The following is an 8,863-nucleotide window of genomic DNA, read 5'->3' on the forward strand; positions in this document are numbered from 1 at the left end:
AGTGTTGCTGAATTAGTTTGCTATAACTGTGGAGCTTTTTTGTTGTTGTTGTGAAGATTACATCAGGAAAAGGAGACAGGGGCTGTTATGCTAATATATTGTAAGCTACTGTATAGTGTGGGGTGCTATACTGCTCTACTGTATACTATGGTGTACTGTATACTGGGCGATGTTATATACTGTGAGGTATTACACTGTATACTGCGGAGTGTTGTGCGCTATACACTATGAGGGGCTGGGGGTGTTCTATGATAGACGTCAATTCAACAAATCTGACTTAGATAAATAAAAGAGTGTTAGGTTCTCCTAAATAAAAATGTCCCCCCTACAGCTGATAGCGCCCAATTTACATTTATTCTATAATCTGTAATAATAATTCCACTATTTCATTAAAAGAAGTTCGGGCTTGGGAATCGGTGTTCTGTAGATTGTATTATTTTAAGGGAAAATAATAGCATTCTGAATACAGAATGCATAGTACAATAGCGCTGGAGGGGTTAAAAATAAATATAATAATTTAAAAAATTGATCTCGCCTTAATCCACTTGCTCGCGCAGCCCGGCTTCTCTTCTGTGCTGTGTACAGGAAAAGGACCTGTGCTGATGTCACTTCGGTCATCACGTGATCCATCACCATGGTAAAAGATCATGTGATGGACCATGTGATGACCGGAGTGACGGCACCACAGGTCCCTTTCCTGCACACAGGACAGAAGAGAAGCCGGGCTGCGTGAGCAAGTGGATTAAGGCGAGTTAAATAAAAAAAATAAAAAAATAAAAACACATGTTAAAAGGGAAAATAATAATGATCGGGTCTCCATCCCAATCGTCTCCTAGCAACCGTGCGTGAAAAATCGCACCGCATCCGCACTTGCTTGCGATTTTCACGCAGCCCCATTCGCTTCTATGGGGCCTGCGTTGCGTGAAAACTGCACAATATAGAGCATGCTGCGATTTTCACGCAACGCACAAGTGATGCGTGAAAAATCACAGCTCATGTGAACAGCCCCATAGAAAAGAATGGGTCCTGATTCAGTGCGGGTGCAATGCGCTCAACTCAGCGCGGAAAACTCGCCTGTGTGAAAGGGGCAAGAATATTTTTAAATTATTGATAGCACTTTTGCAATACTGATTTTTGGACTGTCTCATGGGGCGCACTCAATAAATCCAGCACCCGCAAAATTAACCAGCATATAACCAACTTTTCAGGGCTGGTCCCACCTCTGAATTCAATGGGGTAAGCTGGTATGGTTCAGCAAGCAGGAGGTAAGTATGCTCAGCATGGTATATCCAGTGGATATGCCATACATTTTAAAAAGGGTTTTCCTGCTACCAAAATGTTATGACCTATCCACTGGATCCACTGCTGGGACCCCCCGCCAACCACAAGAACTGGGGTCCTGTGTCCCTTGTTTGAAGGCAGCGTCTGTTTTGTATGCGCACTGCTGCTCCACCGAAATGTCTATGGGACTTCTGAAGATAGACAAGTTTTGGCTATCAAGAGGGTTTGGATGGCAGCACCATGCATGCTCGACTTCTACTCTATTCAAATGGGGGTATACAGGACCCCAGTTCTCATGGTTATTGGGGATACCAATGGTTGGACCCCCAACTGATCACATCACACTTAGGCCTCATGCACACGACCGTTGTTTCATTCCGTGTCCGTTGTTCCGTTCTTCGTGATTTTCTGCGGATCCATTGACTTTCAATGGGTCCGTTGAAAACTCTGCTAATGCACCGTTTGTCATCCGCGGTTTCAGTGTGTCCAAAAAATATAACCTGTCCTATTTTTCATATTCATCATATGATGGACACCAAAGTCAGGGTTCTTTTATGGTGTCTACTATTCTGCCTCTGTGAGGTCCTTTTAGTCGTGGGCCCCCCCCCCCCCCCATGCTTACAATGTGCCATAACAACTAGTCAATCTGGGCCGCCGCTGGGGCCGACCAGTCGGCTGGGCCGCCGCTGGGGCCGACCAGTCGGCTGGGCCGCCGCTGGGGCCGACCAGTCGGCTGGGCCGCCGCTGGGGCCGCCAGTCGGCTGGGCCGCCGCTGGGTGCCGACCAGCTTGGGATTTGCCCCTAGATTAGATGCTTTGTTTCATAGTCTGAACCAGCCCAGAAAGCTGCAATCTGGTACAGTACAAAGGACAACTGCTTGTGTCATCTATAGGTCACATTATTGCTGGTAAACTACAACCCCCAGCATTCTCTTTGGAGATTGTTGGATTATGCTCTAGACTACATTCATCCCTACAGTCAGCAGTGTTATAGAGGCCTACATATCTTGGCAAATCTACTATTCAGGAGTATAAATGCTGGATAACAACTCCCAACATGCCTGAGGCAGGAAAACTGGGAGTTGTAGCTTCATGAAGGGTGGAGAACGACAGACTGCGTAAAATATAATCCAGTGAGATGTGCAGGTATAGGAAGTGGAAACAGAAGCCTTAGGCCACCTGTGGACTACGCGCGTCTTTTCCGTGCGGATTCCCCGTGTGGAAAAACTGCAGTGTAATACAGTCCCAGCAAAGTGTACACTCTGCTTATTCCTTCCATGCGGATTTTGAAATCCACCGCATGTCCATTCTTCATGTGCAGATTACACCCTTTTCAATGCAAGGGCGAGATCTACAGCCATACTGGAGCAAATCTGCACCAAAAACCATGGAAATGTACAGAAATCCATGTAGAATTTGCACAAGACATGTAGAATTTGTACCTGTGTGCAGGTAGCCTTAGAGGACAAACAACTTTTACCGCTGAAATTTCGCCGAAAACCCTCCAGCGGCCGCATCCTTTGTGCCTCCCATACATCTCAGAGGGACTGAGAATCACGGAGCGGCAGCTTATAGCTGAGCATGGACATGTCCGTTCTCGGCGTGGCTGAGACTTAAAGCCGCCGCTCCGTGATGCCTCGGTGGTGCCTCCCACTGAGATGTATGGGAGGCAGAAAGAACATGGCCGTCAGCGAGTTTTTGGCGAAAATTTCAGCGTGGATGTCAGAGCCAAAATTCCGCTGGAGAAGCCATTGTGTGCGCATCCGCCTTACAGTCCTTACAAACAGGAATTTGCACTTTTTGGGGGGTTTTGCAAACATACCAGAAATGCGGGAATTATTATTATTTTTTTTTGTCTACCTGTGGTTTTGGCTTTGTTTTTTTTGTAGCCTGTTTTCCTAGCGTTAATAGCTAACAGTGTGTTTGAGCGCTATCGTTTTTTTTATTTCATTTTTCCTCTAAGGCCTCTTTCACATGTCCATGATGACATTCATGACCAGATGGTCAGTGGTTCATCAAAGGATCCTATATTGGGTGTGCGTGTGGTTTTTTTTGCCCTCCGTTTGTCATCCATATTCCACGGACACCGCTAGGCTGAAAACTCATTTCCAGAGCATTTCCCATCAACAATGCATGAAAATAATGGACCAAACATTGATGTCATTCATGTTGTGCAAGTGGTTTTCATGGACCCATTTTTCCCCATTATCACAGATCCCTCACCCACGTAACAGTCTATAATGTGTGTGAGGGATCCGCGATAACGGACAAAAATAGGGCATGCTCCCGTGGTGTCACCACAGATCCACAGTGCGTGGAAAACCACTGATGCAAACATTAAAGTCAATGGATAGGTGCACTGTTGGTGGAGACCCCATACAGCACACTCCATGGTTCACTGACGTGTGAAAGAGGAGATGTCCTAAAAAAACTGAAAATTTAAAAAATAAAATAAAAAATAAAAAAAACACACACAACCTCAACATCTCCAGCACGCTGTGTTTTTTAAACCAAACCCCAGAAAAGACAAAAAATGTTCCCTAATAAACAAAACCGCCACAAGCAAAAAATAAATAAATAAATAAATACTGTGCGTCCTGCAAGTATGGGCTCATACACAAGGTCTATATATGAAACCATTCATTTCAATGGGCTTAAAAAAAAATTAAAAAAAATTAAAATAATGAAATGACTCCGTATGCATTCCGTTTCCGTATGTCCACATGTCCATTCCGCAAAAAATAAAAATGTAAATAGAACGAGTCCTATTCTAGGACAGGTATTGTTACAATGGGGAAAAAAACAAAAAAAAACGGATGCAACACGGACGTCTAATGAAGGTCACCCATTTTTTGCACATCCGTGTTTTGCTGACCGTGAAATACACAAGGCCGTGTGCATGAGCCCTATAGGAGATTAGATACATCTCTTGTACACTTTGCTTTTTTTTTTTCCTAGGTGCGGAAATTGACCTGCTGTGCGGATTTTGACATCTGCAGCGTGTCGGCCGTGTTCTGCTTGTGTGGAGTTCAACCTTTTCAATAGGAAAGGCTGAGATCTATGGAAAATCCGCACCAAACAAACGATGCATAAATACCGCACGAAGAAAAAAAGAACAACAAAATAAATAGCATGGATTTAGGTCTGTTTTTTTTGGGCGATTTTTGTGCTGATTTTCTGACATGAATCTGCAAGGTGTGCAGCCACCCGAAACCTGCAAGCGCTGTCGGAAAGAGTTTCCTTTACCGTTGGAACTTTTCCTTTTCCTTTTTTTTTTAATCATTACAATCATGCTTGTCATTTATGTTTCCAATTTCAACAAGCAAATATTTTACAAGTTAGTCATCACTCACTTGACTACTTTCAGTTTTTTGCCTAAGGGGGAAAAAAGAAGTTAAAAATGGAAACAAAAAAGTCAGATGGAATTCGAGTCACATACCGGTAATAGGCGAAAACCCTAGAGAGGCCTAAAACTCGCATGCGACTTGTATGAAAATAGCAATCACCCATCTATTAAAAATTCATACAATTTGAGGATTTAAAATCCCAAAATTTCGGTAAGGATTTCATGTAACCCTGCAGCCTAAGCATTAGGTTACATGCACACGACCGTATGCGTTTTGCGGTCTGCAAAAAAAACTGATGACGTTCCGTATGGCGTCCGTTTTTTTTTGCGGATCCATTGTAATAATGCCTATCCTTGTCCGCAAACTAGAAAAAAAAAAATAAATAGGACATGCACAATTTTTTTTGCGGAGCTACGGAACGGACATACTGATGCGTTTTTTGAGGACCCATTGAAATGAATGGGTCCGCATCCTATCCGCAACAAAAAAATGGAACGGACACAGAAACAAACAACGTTCGTGTGCATGTAGCCTTAGACTAGGTCTACACGACGACATTTGTCGCGCGACAATTTTTATAATGGCAGTCTATGGTGTCGCACGGCGACATGCAACATGCTGCGACGCAACAGTCGCAGAAAATCCTTTTGAGATGGGTTTTTCTGCGACTGTCGAGTCGCAGCATGTCGCATGTTGCAGTCCATAGACTGCAACATGCGACATTGGTGTCGTCATGTAGACCTAGCCTTACTTAGAGGTTTAAAAAAAAAAGGGAGGGTGATTTTAGGGGTTGGTTGGGTGAAAGATTGACGATTTTGTAAGAGATGATCCTCGAGGCCAACGTCATTGCCAGTTGTATCGTAACACCCATGCTTTCCTTCATTTCGGTCAAAAAAACGCAGCACACCGCGTTCTTGTATCCTGCACAGTTCGTTTAAAAAAAAAAAAAAAAAATATATATATATATTATATATATATATATTTTTTTTTACAATAGTTATATATATATAAAAATTAAAAAGAAAGTCTATGGTTAAAAGATCCCACTGTATGGCATGAGTCTGAGGCATCTGTTTAATGTATACATTTTTAGTATAATTTAAAAGGATGGGAAAAACGTGATGTAAACCCACCCTTACGGAAATCCATGCGCCTCTCACCAAAGCCGCCCTAATTCAGATGAACAGAACCGATTTTCAGTCTCCAATATTCAACAAACTGCAACAAAACCTGCCGCTTGTGAAGGCCCCCCCTTGGGCTCCGTGCATATTGTATCTAAGCTTTACGTTCGGGTTCCATACACCTGACGGAGGCCGAATAATTGTCCTTTAGGCCCCATGCACATGACCGTATTTCGTCCGCATCTGATTGATTCATTTCAATGGGGCCCTAAACACGCGGACAGCACACCGCGTGATGTCCACATCCACATGTTCCGTTCCGCCATCCTGCAAAGAAGATAGAACGTGTCCTGTTCTTGTTCGTTTTGTGGACAAGAATGGGCATTTTGAACAGAGGATATCCATTTTATGCGGCCAGAGCGTAAAATGGATACGCTCACGTGCTTGAGGCCTTAGCCTTCATCAACTGGTATATGTCCGCATACCTTTGTTTTCACCTGCAGCCTGCGCTTTTCTATACAGTGCTCTATTGCAAAAAATATATATTTTCATATTATATGACACACGCACTGCGTGGTACACTTTTTTTTTATATTGGAAGTCTATGGGCACTGCATGCTTATGTTACAGTATCCGTCTGGAAATCTTCGCTACGTGCGTCACCAATCAAAGACCAGACCCAACAACGTGCATAGAGCCTAAAGCCGGCTTCACCCCCAACATTTTAGGTGCCCGCTTTCTGAACAACTTGTCATTGATGCTTAGTCTGTAAGACAATGCCACAAAGGAACAACTATCAGCCCGATCTCTGGTGTAGTCTTTGATTTGAAAGGTACCACGTGACCCGGGGCTTATTGCACACACATGGCAGTATTCACCGTGATTTTTAAAAAACTTTTGGAGAACGGTTGCAGTCACCACCATGTGCGAACAGGCATAGTATTAAGTAAACTGGTCTCCAACCTGCGACCCTCCCAGTAGTTTCAAGACTACAATTCCCAGTCAAAGGTCGTCATGGCACGATGAGTGTTGTAGTTTTGCAGCAGGAAGGACTACTGGCTTCTGTCTCTCATTCCGACGCAAAAAAAATAAATAAAAAATTAGCAATATTAATATTTCATTACAACACAGTTTTTTTTTGACTGCACGTGTCAAACGGGCGCTCTCTATAGCTTCCGAGTTACGTCCCATAATATCAACTGCAATGCTAAGTAAGTGTCCATTAAAACACTCGTTGTGCATCTTCAGCGTCCACAGGCCACATCGGGGTTAAACGTAGGCCTGGGTGCTTAGGGTACAGTGCCAACCACCAAATATTCTGATATGTTCCAGGTGAACATTTGCGCCCTTTCTATTCCTAGAAGGCTGGGTACCAGGAGCAATGATTCTGCTCCACATAGCAGGGCTGGTTTGCAGAGGCCGGAGTGGGATGTGTCATGGTAAACCAGCACAGCCATACATCTTACAGTATGTACGCAGGAAGTGGGCATAATTGGGAGAGGCACATTCAAGTGATAGCATTAAACTGGTTGCAAGAAGAAAAAAAAAAAAAGGGGGGGGGGGGGGTTTAGAACGTAAAAAAAAAATCTAAATAAACCCCCAGCTGGAACAATGGATACATTGTAGACAATGCATCATAACAATACAAAAAAAATGTATCTTTCCACAGAGCAGTCATGTATTTATAAACAATGTATCAGCACTATGGTAAACACACACCGGATTCTGGCAATGGGTGCCCGGTATAAGGGGGGAGATAATACAAGCCTGCTGACTCCCTGCAGAGAACAGCATCAGCCACAGCCCTGCCCTGGAAATAAGCACTGTTTCAGCAAAAACCCATCCTGCATCACACACCATATACAATACAGTCACCACGTATCCATCCCCAGCAGTCAGACACCATACAAGTCTAGGTGACAGGGGGGAGAAAATATACAATGTGACTGTAGACATCCTATATACCAGGGCCTAGGCTTAAGGCTGCAGCTTGGAACAACCATCTATATACCCTGCAGGGGGTGGGGCTCTAGATAGATTGGGGAAGGGGAACATGTACAGAAGATGGGCATGATGAGAGAGAGAGGGGGTCTTGCAGCAAGGCCCTGCCTTGGGTATTGATGCTACCCTAGGGTGTGTGCATGCATCATCAAGACATACAAAGGGGTGGTGGGGGGGGAGGCAGTTGACTTACATGGATGCAAGAGGTGTATAGGAGCTGTGCCTGCAGGAGAAGGAGAGCCACAGGGCCTAGTGGTGGATTGCAGCCAGCTGAAGCCTCACCATCACGGAGGGGAGCATGAGAGGGAAGGGAGAGGAAAGAAGGAAGGAGGGGGGAGGAGAGGAGAGCAGACAGAGAGAGGGGGAGAGGGTGGGAGGAGGAGGAGGAGGAAGAGGGGAAGGATAGGGCTGCTGCTGCTTGTAGTGTTGCTGCTGCTGCTGCAGATTCAGCCCATTGATTGCATGGAGGGATGGGAGGATCTGCTGCTGCTGCTGCTTTTTGTGCTGTCACCTTGCTGGGTGCAGGATCAGCTGGTGCAGTCTTCAGCCCTGGATCATCCTTGGTGCAGAGGATCAGCTGCCCTCCTAGCTCTTGTTGTTGTGCTGCTTGCTGGCTCTTTCTCTCCCCTCCCTGGTTGCACAGTATTTAATAACGTCTCTTCCTCTCTTTGCACAGAGTGCTAGTCCTCCTCCTCCTGCCTTCTCTTCCTTTCTCCAGCCTCTCTGTGTCTATGTGTCTCCCTCTGTGCATCTTACACCCTTCTGCCTCTAGGATGACCACTGGGTCCTACCGCCTGCAGCTAGCTCTCTGTCTCTCTGTCTGCTAGGAAAGCCACCACAGCACTACAAAGGGAGGAGCCATGTGTGTGTGTGTACCCAGCAGACAGGTGAGCTTTAACCTCTGAGCTGCTGGAAGAGAACGCACTGTCCTGGACTTGCTGTCATTTGCAGTTCTTTCTCCAATAGGTGTATGCAATCATGCATGCAAGGATTTCTATGGTTAGAGGTAAGGTAAGTGTCCAGGGGGTAGTAATGCATTGCATTGCACTGAAAGGTAAGGCAAGAAAAACTGTTGCTGTGCCAATATGTGTGCACACAAAGGTATTGCCAGTAT

The 8,863-nt window shown here is 45.0% G+C and overlaps 1 protein-coding gene across 2 annotated transcripts in view; it reads right to left on the reverse strand.

Moving 5' to 3' along the window:
• The window catches only part of AKT1 (AKT serine/threonine kinase 1), a 111,588-nt gene extending 103,034 nt beyond the window's left edge, over window positions 1-8,554 (reverse strand). The window contains exon 1 of one of the 2 annotated variants that reach the window (XM_044271908.1): window positions 8,261-8,554. The gene's annotated coding sequence lies outside the window, so the exon portion shown is untranslated. Of the gene's footprint in view, window positions 1-7,942 lie in introns of both variants that reach the window. The other variant, XM_044271907.1, reaches the window with a different exon arrangement.
• Between the last annotated feature and the right edge of the window lie 309 nt (window positions 8,555-8,863).

This window comes from Bufo gargarizans, chromosome 11, assembly GCF_014858855.1.
Source record: "Bufo gargarizans isolate SCDJY-AF-19 chromosome 11, ASM1485885v1, whole genome shotgun sequence".
NCBI lineage: Eukaryota > Metazoa > Chordata > Amphibia > Anura > Bufonidae > Bufo > Bufo gargarizans.